General features: G+C 42.6%; 1 pseudogene; it reads left to right on the forward strand.

Annotated features, from left to right (window-relative positions):
- The first annotated feature begins 1,182 nt into the window (after positions 1–1,182).
- LOC130874594 (eukaryotic translation initiation factor 4E-like) lies at positions 1,183–1,840 on the forward strand (annotated as a pseudogene).
- Positions 1,841–13,312: the final 11,472 nt, after the last annotated feature.

Consider the following 13,312-nt stretch of genomic DNA (forward strand, 5'->3'; position numbering starts at 1 on the left):
AGCATTCAGTTTAGCTTTCCCCACCCAGCTCTATTCTGTCCTATCACAGGCCAAGGCTGCTTCTTTATTCATTACCTGATAAAAGCAACACATATACAGAAGGACTTCCCACACTATTTCCCCTTCTCTGTGTAAATTAAAAGGTTTTAACTTTAACATAGTAAAATTACTTATATAAAACAGGTATCAAGCAAGAATTACAGTTACAATATTTTTATCTACTTTATCTTTTATCATAACTAAGAAAAATTATAACTATCTATTCTACAACTCAATCAAAGACTTCAGAAGAATATATTATCTGAGTGAACAGAAAGTGCATTGTAAGCAACTTCCAAAACTCTAGAATTGACAGAAGACATCTCACTACCTGGACAGTCACCCAAAATTCTTCTGTAATGCTGTGGGCACCCATATTTAGCCTACTAGTCTATAGTATCTGGCAGAATTTCCCATGAAGCAGGAAATTTCAAAGACAGTTTTGCCTATATTGGCAGTTTGTCAGTCACTTTCTTCTGTGTCCTGGCAGACTCTTTCATGAAGCAGGAACCCCAAAGGACTGTCTCACCTTTAGGCATGTTAAGTAGTCATTTCTGTGTGTCCTGCATGTCCAGCTTATACAGAATAACATCAAGAAGTCCAAGCAAGAGCAGTTTCTTGTCCCAATGGCTAACCAACTCCATAAGGAACCTCTTTGATGTCCATCATCCTTTTGAAGTAGATTGGTGCTGACAGGAGCAGATGTGTCTCATGTCGTGAAAAGTCCTAAGTTCTGCCCTGCTGAAAAAGCTACTGAGCCATGTGGCTAACATAGATAAGAATAATGGGTTAATATAAGTTACAAGAGTTAATAAGAAGCCTCAGCTAATGGGCCAATCAGCTTATAACTTATGGAGACCTCTATGAGATTTTCTTCAGGGCCAAATGGCTGTGGGACCTGGTAGGAGAACAGAAACCCCAACAAGCAGGCCCACATGTTACATGGTATCTATCTCTGGTGGGGCTATATGGTTTCTCACTACTCTGCCTTCTTTCTCCCAGCATTCAGTTTACTTTTCCCCACCTAGCTCTACTCTGCATTATCACAGATCAAAGCAGCTCATTTATTCATTAATCAATAAAAGCAACACATATACAGAAGGACACCCCACACCAGTTAATTGCATCCAAAGTTTTAATCAAATGTGGGAACAGACTGATCCAAGCTGGTGGTCGTGGAATTGGAAATTGCCCCTACAGGAAAGAATAAAAATATTATTTAATCAGAGGGTTGCTAACCCAGAACACTGTGTTAAGCATCCTCTACAGAGAAGTTGGGTGTTCTGCTTATATTTTTGTTTTAAAAAGAATGAAAGCAAAACATGGCAAAGAAAGCGCTAATTGATCCTTAAGTTTGATCCTGATGGAGACTTTTAGGCTCTGTCCAACCATATAGTAATTTAATGTCTCTCTCTGTGATTACTCACTTCTTAAGGATGATATTGAGCCTTAAGGAGAAGATGAATAAACAAACTTAGAAGATGATGGTGATGTACATTGAACAAATATCAGATACAAAGTGACCTCGGTCACAGGGCTAGAGACCCTGCAGTGCCTAACTGGAAAATCTTTTGATGACTACAGTGATGATGTATGTGGAGCTGTTACTAAGGTTACGGCTGGAGGGAATAAGACAGTGATATGGACCACTGAATGTGAAAACAGAGAAGCAGTTGCATACATAGGGAGGGTATACATGGAAAGGTATGGACTTCCTCCAAGCACAGCTTTTTGTTGTCAGCCCCAAGCACACTCAGTTACAAAGAGTGGCCCCACCATTAAAAATAGGTTTATTGTTTAAGAGAACACTTTTAGAGTATTCTCACAGGAGACTTATCAAAGAGATCAAAATTTGGGAACGGAACCAACATCTCATCAAGTGGAGTGGACTGCACTAAAGCTTGACTCCATCTACATGGTTAAGACATGGAGATCTCATTCGCCTTTGTCTTGCGTGTCTGTGTTCATTCTTTTTTTTTTTCCATCCCCAGAATCTACAGATATGGTCCTGGTCCACTCTGCAGCAGCTGAGTAGAACTTCCATCACACACACACACATTTGCCTTTCCACGATACTTGAAAAAGCACTTGCGTTTCTATTATCAATAGCAGGAAAAATTCTGTTTCTGTTCTGTCCCATGCAGGAGCAAATTTTGCTGGCATGAAAGTGTAAGTAGTTTTCTAGCAATCTGTTTCCTTTGGAACAGGTTCCTAGACCTTAGTAGGCCTCTAGACCTTAGCTCAACAGACACCATGATGGACATACCATTTAAAGCCTTGGAACCCAACACGTAGGCAGTAAGAACAAAGACCTAATTCACCAAAGCCCATAGATGTGGGGAAATCCTTAAATGTACCAACCTTGCTTTTCGGCTTCTGTAGTTCCACTTCTGGCTAACTGTCCTTACTTACTAGCTGAGGTGTCAACCTAGGATGAAGTTTTTGTGCTGAAAAACTCACCCTGATAAAAACCTTAGGACCAGATTTGGGTCCCAAACACCTAGTATAGTTGCTGACCAACTAATGAAAGATTTTCTATTGGCTTGAACCTGCGTCTGAGCGGTCTTCTCGGGTGAATCATTCACAACACCTTTCCAGGTATCTTCCTTGCTATCCTTTTGCTGATGGTTGCTAGATTATAATTTGTTCCTTCCTTGATAACATCAATGGTTCTAAGTTCAGTTTTTCATTTGTCTTACTTTTCTTTTTTCCTTATATAACACTGGTTGAGGATCCAGGGATATGACAGAAAGGTAGAATAAAATTTAAATTTGTGCATTCTTTGATAATTATTTTGTGACTATAAAGCTTTGCTACAAATTTATGCATCTCTTTCAATCAGTGATCTATTTGTGTGAGTTCCTAAACATAATTGTAGAATATAAAAAATGTAACAGCAAAATTACATTCCTAACTAGAATTGGTGCACCTGTTTTTGTATCTTTAAGCTGGTATTTTAGCATGTTTTATTATTACTCATTTTATTTGGTTAGAAATGGCTCAAGTAAAAAAAAAACAAAAACAAAAACAAACAAAAAAAAGAAATGGCTCAAGTAGAAATCTGGTCCCATTCACATGAAGACAGTGTATAAAACTAAACAAATGTGTACAGTGAATTGTCTTTTAGAAAACTAGATTTATAATTCGTGATTCTAGAGAAGCTAAATAAGAAGGTGAACCCAAAGAAAAACATATAAGCATCCTCCTGAATATTAACCTTCATCAGGCGATGAAAGAAGACAGAGACAGAGACCAACATTGGAGCACTGGACTGAAGTCTCACGATCCAAAGGAGGAGCAGAAGGAGAGTGAGCACGAGCAAGGAACTCAGGACCGCGAGGGGTGCACCCACACACTGAGGCAAAGGGGATGTTCTATCGGGAACTCACCAAGGCCAGCTGGCCGGGGTCTGAAAAAGCATGGGACAAAACCGGTCTTGCTGAACACAACGGACAATGAGGACTACTGAGAACTGATGAACAATGGCAATGGGTTCTTGATCCTATTGCACGTAATGGCTTTGTGGGAGCCCAGGTAGTTTGGATGCTCACCTTAATAGACCTGGATGGAGGTGGGTGGTCCTTGGACCTCCCACAGGACAGAGAAACCTGCTTGCTCTTTGGGCTGAGGAGGGAGGAAGACTTGATTGGGGGAGGGGGAGGGAATGGGAGGTGGTGGCAGGGAAGAGGCAGAAATCTTTAATAATTAAATAAATTAATTAATAAAAAAATTTAAAAAAAAAGAAAACTAGATTTATTCCACTTCTTTGTATCTATAGAAGGAATCTGTACTTTGCAGAGCAAGGCAGGTTTTTTTTTGTCCTCTTGTAGTGCCCTTCCCATGTACAGTCCAAGTTTCATGCCTTAGCTTATTATTATGGTTATTAAACATTTTAATAAACTGAATAGGTAGCATTAGATAGATTAAAACCATTTAACCATCTCAGATTTGGAAAGGATTTGAAGGTGAACCATCAGCCAAGCACCTTTTCTTTTCTTTTTTGGGGGGACTCAATATAATCATTTATTCCTTTTGATCACATTCTTTCTCTTCTAACCTGCCTACCCCATCCATCCTCATGTTATCTCTCTCTCTCTCTCTCTCTCTCTCTCTCTCTCTCTCTCTCTCTCTCTCTCTCTCTCTCTCTCTGACAGAAAAACTAAGCAGAAAACAAACAAACAATAAGACAAAACTCAAACAAACAAAAGGTGCACAAAAATATAGAGTCTGTTTGTGTTGACATATACCCTGCCCCGGGAATGTGGTTGGTAGCCCCGAGACACTCTGAGAAAACTGATTTCTTTTTCCCTGCAGGTATCAGTCACAAATAGCTTCCTGGTTAGGGATGGGACTTTGTGTCCACTTTCCATTCTCATCCCAGCACACTTTTTGATACACTCACTGGGCCAATACTTGCCACAAACCTTGAGGATCCCAAAATGAATGACACAATCACTTTCGTGAAAGGGCTGGCAGCATCTGTGACCAGCAAGTCTGGTCAATCCAATAAAACAAAACAAAACAAACAAACAAAAAAAAAAAGACAGTGGCAGGGAGAAAAGGGAGGAGAAACAGAAGAAACAGGATGGTTGAGATGGGGGAAGGACAGAGACAGAGAATAAGGAAAGAGATATCTTGATTGAGGGAGCCATTATGGGGTTAGCAAAAAAACTAGCACTAGAGAAGTTCCCAAGAATCCGCAAGGATGACCCTAGCTAAGAGTGGAGAGGGTACCTGAACTGGCTTTGCCCTGTAGTCAGGCTGATGACTATCTTAAATGTCATCATAGAAACTTCGTCCTGCAACTGATGGAAGCAGATACAGAGAACCACAAGAGAGCGTTGGACTGAGCTTCCAAAGTCCAGTTGAAGAGAAGGAGGAGTGAGAATACGAGCAAAGAGGTCAAGACCATGATGGGGACACCCACTGAAACTGCTTTCTAACTCCATCCTGACAGTGACGGAATCAGCATAGGACCACACTAGGCCCTCTGAATGTGAGTGACAGTTGTATATCTGGGGCAGACTGTGGGGCCACTGACAGTGAGATCAGGATTTATCCCTACTGCTTGTTCTAACTTTTTGAAGCCCATTCTCTCTGAAGGAATACCTTGCTCAGCCTAGATATAGTGCTGAGGGCCTTGTTCCTGCCTCAAAGCAATGTGCTAGACTTGGTTGACTCCCCCTGGGAAACCTTACCCTCTCTAAGGAGTGGATGGTGGTTGGGGTGAGGGGGAAGGTGGAGGAAGCAGGAAGACAGGAGGGAGTAGGAAAAATGAATTTGGCATGTAAAATGAGAAAAGATAGTTTTAAAAATAAAGTAAAACAAAAACAAAAAAGAATGATAGAAGGAAACATCAAGAATGAGAGAATTAGGAGGAGAGCATCAAGAGCATTAGAAGGAGAAGGAAAACATCAAGAGAGACAGAAGGGACATTTCTGCATAGAGATAAGAAAAGACAATGTAGAACACAGAATGCAGACGGAAAATTCAGTCAGTAAGAAGAGGTCTTGCTGTGCAAGTGCAAGAACTTGAGTTTGGATCCCTGTTGTCCATGGCAAAGCCAGGCGTGGCCATGCACGTCTGTAACCCTGGTGCTCTAGGCACAGGCGTGATGGAGACAGGAGGATCGCTGGGGTTACAGGGGCTTGCTGGGCAACCAAAAGGTGGAAAGCTCTGGGCTCACCTAGAGATCCTGTCTCAAGGAGGTAAGGCAGAGAGAGAGGGGGAGGGAGAGAGGGAGGGAGGGAGGGAGGGAGGGAGGGAGGGAGGGAGGGAGGGAAGGAGGGAGGGATCACGTGCATGCACACACAGGGCAGTGACAAGGTAACAAGATGTGGCATTTGTGAGACAGGTGCAGGAACTACTGAAACCAGGAAGAAAGCTGAATTCTCCCTAGGCCAGTGGGAGAAGCACATGATAGAGATTTGTAGTTGGGGGAGGTAAGTTAGAGAAGGTTTCAGAGTCAAAGAGGCATCCCTTCTGAGGCTCCAGCATCATCAGATCATTCTTTGGGAGGTGTGGATGGAGGGAAGAGACTAGGAAGTGATTGGGGTAGAGTTACTTTGATATCCCCAGGCTTCTGATCTGCAACCAAAGGGCAAAAAAAAAGTCCCCTATTACAATGTTATTAGATATTCAAATTTTTGCTTTATGCTTTAAAAATCCATTTTATTTTCAACAAAATGATTTAATTGAAAACAGCACCGCAGAATCTGAGCATTGGGAAGGACTTCGGAGAATGAATCTGGGGAGAAAGGGGCAAAAGCAGACATATCTTTCGCACAGCTGGAACTAAATTTACAATCAGTTTTTGTTGTCTTTTCCCATTATCTTGCTTCACACACACAACCCAGCCTCTCCAGGCTATACTTACCCTCTCCCCGGGGTGCTAGATAATACTTGTATACTTAGGCTATTTTCATTTTTGCATCATTTTCCCATGAAGACTTTGTTGTTTCCTCTTTCAGACATGACACAAGGACCTCAGGCTGGCCTCATCAACTGATCCCCATGGCACCTTAAAAGACAGCATTCCCCAGGGATAGGCAATGCTGGGGATGAGTGGTCTCAGGGGCTGCATTCCCATCGGCCTTGGGCTATCTCAGTAGAGCTAGGATGCAAGCAAATTTCCTTCCTTGTGGAGGAAAATATTCACGCCTATAGCCAGCATGGCTTCTTCTGATGCCACTTATAAACACTGCGGTTTGAATCTGTGCAAAGAAGAATGAATTGTTGGTTTTGAATGTTATTGCAGAAGAAGCCCAATCAGTTTCTCAGGGTACCATTCTGGGAAAATCTCAGCATTCAGAGATTTTATTTCAGATGGTCTCCAGGAAGCAGCTTATTAAAAGCATGCCCTTCCCAGTCATGGTTTAAAGCTGGCAAAGCTCTTTCCCCTTCTGTCCCCCAAGACAATGCGGGCATTATACAAAGGCAAAAGAAAACGTGTCTACATTTACCTGTCATAGGAAAGCTAAAGGGGCCCAACAGCAAAACTTTTTTCTCCCCACTGACACTCCTGAGCTGTCCCTAACCAAAGCTTACCTACAAAGGAGGTAATGCAAACAAAACACATATCTAGGTAGCTGTGGATCATCAATTAGCATAACGCTTGGCAAAGAGCCAAGGCGTTCCGTGTGTGCTGACTAATCTGGTAGTGACTTATTTCTTTGCTTGCTGATCAGAATCCCTAAACTGTTTGCACCAAGCCCTGTAGTTAAGAGGCACTCACTGTGAGACCATGCTCAGCCTTTAAGGTACTCATGGTCGCCGAGGAGAGGAGCACCTGGGGACACGGCTGCCATAAAGGGCGGAAAGTGAGTCCAATGGCTGGAACTCTGCTCTGGCTACAATAAGGTAGTATCGGGTACTCTCAGAGACAGGGAAGAGGAACATATGTTATCTCAAATGCCAGGAGTTGTTGCATGATTCCTAGAAACTGCAGCCATTCTTCAACACCCAGGAGTACCATGCAATTTGCTAAGAATCTACTGGGAGGCCCCAGAGAGCCCAACAAGAAGGGAGGGCCTGTCAGCAAGGTGAGTTAGAAAGGATGTAGAGAAAGAGAGAGCAATCCATAGACTGCATTGGCAACTGTAAATGACAGAGGAGGCAGAGGCTTTATTTGGGAGGGTTGCATAGAGAACAAGTGCCTGAATACTGATTTTTTTAAGGGATCAGACTAATTGTTTCCTCCAGCAGGGAGGGAAGATGAGTGCAGTAAAAGACAAGGCAGTGCACATCCACTCCCACTTATTCTTTGTGCTGTTGTGTGTGCTTGCATGTCTGTGTCTAAGTGTAGGCACACGTGTACCACAGCACACACGTGAAGTTAGAGTCCATTTGTCTGGTTGCTGCCAACCAGGATGAATTTCAGGATAGCTGGTCAGTAAGCTTCAAGCCACCCTCCATCTATGCCTCCCATCTTGCGTCACTAAATTTGACTTTTGGGATGAGTTCTGGTGACTAAAATAAGGCCATTGAACCACAGCGTAACAAGCGCTTTTACCCACTGAACCATCTCTCCCACCTGCGGTTCTCATTTCAATATGAAGTTCAGGCATACCTGCTGGTGATACACTAGAGATAGTTCTTAATGGTTGTTGTTTATTGATTATTACAACATTTTAAGTGATAATAATTCAATGTATCTTTTAGCTTCCTTTTATATACAGAAAGGTAAGACTTGAAAGGGTCCCTGACTGCCTCCATGCTGGCTGGCTGAGGCCCCTGCCCAGGGGCAGGAGCAGATGCTGGGGAAGTGTTTTTCCCACTTGTCTAAACAATGTAGCCAAATCTGGCCTAAAAGACGACAGGAACTAGAAATGGACCATTCTGAGCTGCTCCACATGAGGAGGTTGAAGCTGAGGCAGTCCTGCAGACTCACCAAAAACAAGACACCCAGAAGGTGGGCACAGTTGCTGGTGCTGCTGCCTCCTACACAGGGAAGAAGAGCCAAAGGCCAAATAGCTCGTCATGGAATTCAGGTAAGGTCGGAAGACTTCCTGATTAGCCTGTGCACCTCAACACGGAGATCCACAAGTTTAATAGGCCATTCTGAATCAAAAGGTCAATTATGAAGCATCTAACAGTTTTCAGTTCTAAGAATATATTTTCTTGGTTCTGCTGTGGCTCCAGTAGTGCTTCTTTTGTTTCTTTTTTCAGCTGTGGCATTTAATTTTTTTTCCTCATCCAGAAATTGATTTTGTATACCCAAGTCTTAAGTTTCTTAATAAAGAAAAGAAAATCTCAAAGAGAGAGAGAGAGAGAGAGAGAGAGAGAGAGAGAGAGAGAGAGAGGAGGAGGAGAGAGGGAGGGAGAAAGAAAGGAGAGAGGAAGAGAGGAGAGAAAGAGGTGATTAAGGAACTTGCCCAGGATAACACAGCTAGAAAGGCTAAGACAGCCATTAAGACCCAGAGACTACGGTTTTGTTTCTCATAGTATCTTGACACAAGTTTAGAAATAGGTATATTTGGATTTGAATTTATATAAGTAAATTCTTTTTATTTCCTTTTATTTGTGATCGACTAATAGGATCATTGGTTGGTTTACTTCAGTTAGTTAAAACTCCCATATAAATCTTCTCTTTTCTTATTTGCTTTCTTTTTTTATTGATTTTTATTGAGCTCTTCATTTTCTCTGCTTCCCTCCCTGCCTCCCCACTCCCTTCAACCCTCTCCCTAGGTCCCCATGCTCCCAATTTACTCAGGAGATCTTGTCTTTTTCTACTACCCATGTAGATTAGCTCTATGTATGTCTCTCTTATGGTCCTCATTGTTGTCTAGGTTCTCTGGGACTGTGATTTGTAGGCTGGTTTTCTTTGCTTTATGTTTAGAAATCACTTATGAGTGAGTACATACAATAACTGTCTTTCTGGGTTTGGGTTCCTTAACTGCTTTCTTAAGACAAAAGGCCTAGCCAGGTAGTGGTGTGCTACACACCAGCATCAGGAGGCAGAGGAGCTCTCTGAATTCAAGACCAGCCTGGTTTACAGAGCAAGTTCCAGGACAGCAAGGCTAGACAGAGAAACAGTGTCTTGGAAAAAAAGAATGGCCTTACTACTCTGAAACTACAGCTAGAAGTACCTTCAAAGAACATGAATTCCAGTTAATTTGCTTCAGTATTGTCACTAAGCAAACACCACATTTGAAACTGCCAAAAGCCCCAACTATTTCCCTTATTGACTACAGCATGGGGTTTAAATATTGTCCCTTCCATGGGCTAAATCATAAGGCCCATAGGTCACAAACATCCTCAATTTTGTTCAGAGATGCAGCCTGTTATTAAGTGATGCTAGAAACTTGGATGTTTCCTGCCTTATCTGTTTACTTGACTGAGCGACCACTGAAGCCCGGAATGACCGATAGACTGTGTGGGCTCAGTACGTGTCTCTAAACATGAATGTATGGGGGGGGGGGCAGATGGCACGGACAGCACTGTAGCCGATGTGAATCCAAAGCCTCCGATTTAGAGGCAATTTATTTTTTTATAACTTGCATTGGACTTCAACCCTGTATTTTGCCAGAGTGTAGCATTATGTGTGCTCTCCCCATCTCGAGTTGGAATCTAATATTTGAGGGTGAGTTTCCAAAGGCTCAACTGGCGCTTCGAGGGTGATGTTTGGACTTCATTCATCTAGCCATACTGTGGTGTTCTTTGGTCCTCTCCATAGTGGCTTCTCCTTAGATCTTAGAGTTCTGTCAATCCGTCCTTCATATACATATAGGTACAGGAATTTGAATGCAGTTTTTCAGCCATGCCTTGAAGTCTGTTTGTGAACCTTTCTGCTTGGATACTCTAAGGCAACCATTTTGCTATTAGGATATTCTTGTGTTTCCCAGGTTCTGTGTTAAAAAGGTTGGTTCATCTTCTTCCCTCCAGGCCCTCATAGACCTGGACCCACTTTCCTGAGTGTGTTCGTTGCTTTTCTTGTTCTGTGATTAAATAGCTGACAATAAACAACCTAAGGGAGACGTGTTTGGGCTCACAGTTTGAGGGCATTGTCTGTTACTGCGGGGAAAGCAAGATAGCAGGAGTGGCTGGTCATTGTGGTGGCTGAAGGCGAGGATCCTTGATCACATCTGGGCAGATGAGGAATGAGAGAAAATGGAATACAAATACCCAGCGGAGTCTCCCCTTTGTCTCTTCTCATTCATTTGCACTCCCCAGTCAATCCTCTCTGGAAATACTCCTCACTGGTACACCCAAAGATGCACCTCATCAACAGGTATTCCCCAATCTATTCATGTCCCACTGGGACAGCATAAGAGATGGAGAATGGGAGCCTTCTGTTTCCAAGGCCCAGAAACTAAGTTTGCAGCAGCTGTCTTCCATCTTCCTTTTTCTTCCCAGGCCTGGAGAAGTATTTTTCTACTTAATGGGGTGAGTGTCACCGGAGTTCTCGCTCTGTATACCTTCCAACCATTTCACGTCTTCTTCGATTCTTTCTAGAAAGTTTTGGAAAACAAATCCAAGATCAAGTGACTCACAAAGCATTTTGGTCCTCACCAGAATAATAAATAAAAACACCTAGTAGCTTGTAAAGAAAAAACAAACTGGGAGCCCATAGGGGCGGTTCTTATTTTTAAAACATTTCATCATATTTCTTCTTGGTAAATTTTTGCATCCCTAGGGGATAAAAGGATATTTTTCATCCAAGTGTTCGATGTCTTTCCTCAAGAGATTAGAATCTGGGACTGTCTCAGATGAGGGTCTCCAGGCAGCTAAGCTCCTTGAGCAAAGCTGTCCTCATGAAAACAACTTCCTCACACAGTAGAGCTAGCCATCTCGAGGTCACACATCAGTCATCCATCAGGAAGACACAGCTAGAGAGGGAAACTGGTTTCTATTTTCAGCATGGGGTGGGCATTATCAGAATTTACCCTCAAGTCCATGGCATCCTCCTGAAGTATTTTCTCAACATACATAACATCAATGTTGTGATAGTTATCTTGGTAACAGAACTTGAATCCTTGAGCTTCAGTTTGCCTATCATTACTGGTTCTGGTTCTTAGATGGTGTTGTCACTGGAGGGCCTAGGATGGTATCTGTCTACTTACTTTTCTAGGATTCTGCCTTTGGTATCAAATAGTTGTCTTTGTTTCAAATACCACGAGGCTGGGTAAAAAGGCATGGTACTCAGAGGGCCAGCATCACCTCCAGTTTCCGCTATGTAATATTCTGGTCCAAGTATAACTGAGTTGAATTACATATGTCAAGAGACAGAAAATGATGGGCACTTGTAATCCCAGAGATCAGGAGGTATAGGCATGGGAATCAGGAGTCGAAGGCAAGCCTTAGCTACATACTGAGTTTGAGGACAGTCTGGACTACAGGAGGCTCTACTTAGAAAACAAAACAAAATAGATAGCATATCAAGAGGCTCCTAAATTTACCACTGAGCAGCCGAGGAGAGTGTTGCCCGATGTATATGCATAGGCCTTTTGTTATCTTTAGCAGCTGAGGGGAATACATTCTTCATTTCCACCAGTGGCTCCAAGGAAAGAACAACTTATCTAATCTCATGCTGCACGTTGTAATATTTTTTGCTAAGCGTCATAGACTTGGTGTCAAATGCGTGCAATACTTCCAACGTGTAAAATTTTATCTCAGCAATGACGGTGTGTTATCCTGGCAAGAACTTGAGACCCACAGTCAGGAAATGAGGGCCAGAGTTTCAGCTCTATCACTTTAAAGTCCAGAGATGTGTGATAAATCCTGATTTAAATCTCACTTTCTTTGGCTATAAAGTTACATGAATAGTCAGGTCTACCTCATCGGCTCTAGAGATTAAGTGAAATCTCATCTATGAAGAACACTTTGTGTTATCTGAGTCGAACAAAAGTGCATGTGTTTGTTATTTCCACTGTTCATCTGTCAATCATCTGTCATTCCTAATCTGTGAGACTCGCGGTCTACCGTTTTCCCCAGACCTTGTCAAGGTCACTCATGGTTGCATAATGCAGATACCTATCTAACAATGTAATCTTTCATATCTTTGACCCGAAGCCCCTCCCCTTCAGCAATCCAAATACCTTGCCGAATCTGGGCCTTGGAATAGCCTGAGCTCTGTGGTAGGAAATTCCAGTATTCTACAATCTGATCACCATCTCCCCTGCCCCTGCTTAAAGCGGTTATATTCCTGCAATGCACCCAAGCTCCTTAACTTTATCCCAACTTTGTTCTTAAGCTGAGCATGGTGACTCATACCTACAGTCCCAGTAATCAGGAGGCTGAGGCCGAAGCACTGATGGAAGTTTGAGTTCAGCCTGGTCAGTTAGTCAATTGCAAGCCATCTCAGGTTAATAACCTGATGGTACAGCCACTGGTGGATGAATGGCCCTACATCCCTGTAGTCATGGATGAGTTGGGAGAAGACCATGTTGAGGGAAGTATGATCAAAGATGGAGACTATATATGATCATATTTCATGTACACATAACATTCTCCAAAGTAAAGATAAATTAAAAAATAATGACAAATAGCTTTAAAAAACAACAGAGCAAATAAACAGCTAAGCAAATAAAGAAATACTGAGTGTTCGGAGAAGGAGGTTTCCTGCTTCACTTTCTTCTGCCTCTCAGTCCATCCCACTTTTGACAGTTTCCCAGTTTCCCTGTTTTTCCTTCCCAGCAGGGATACACAGTGAATCTCACCAGCACTTTGAAGACTAGACTTCACCCTCTGTGATTCAGCATCTCTTCATGGCTGTGGCGACTCCATCTTCATCTGTCTTCTCAGCCCCATGTTTGGATTGCTGTGTGTTACCACA

Source organism: Chionomys nivalis, chromosome 5 (genome assembly GCF_950005125.1).
Source record: "Chionomys nivalis chromosome 5, mChiNiv1.1, whole genome shotgun sequence".
In the NCBI taxonomy this organism is placed as follows: domain Eukaryota; kingdom Metazoa; phylum Chordata; class Mammalia; order Rodentia; family Cricetidae; genus Chionomys; species Chionomys nivalis.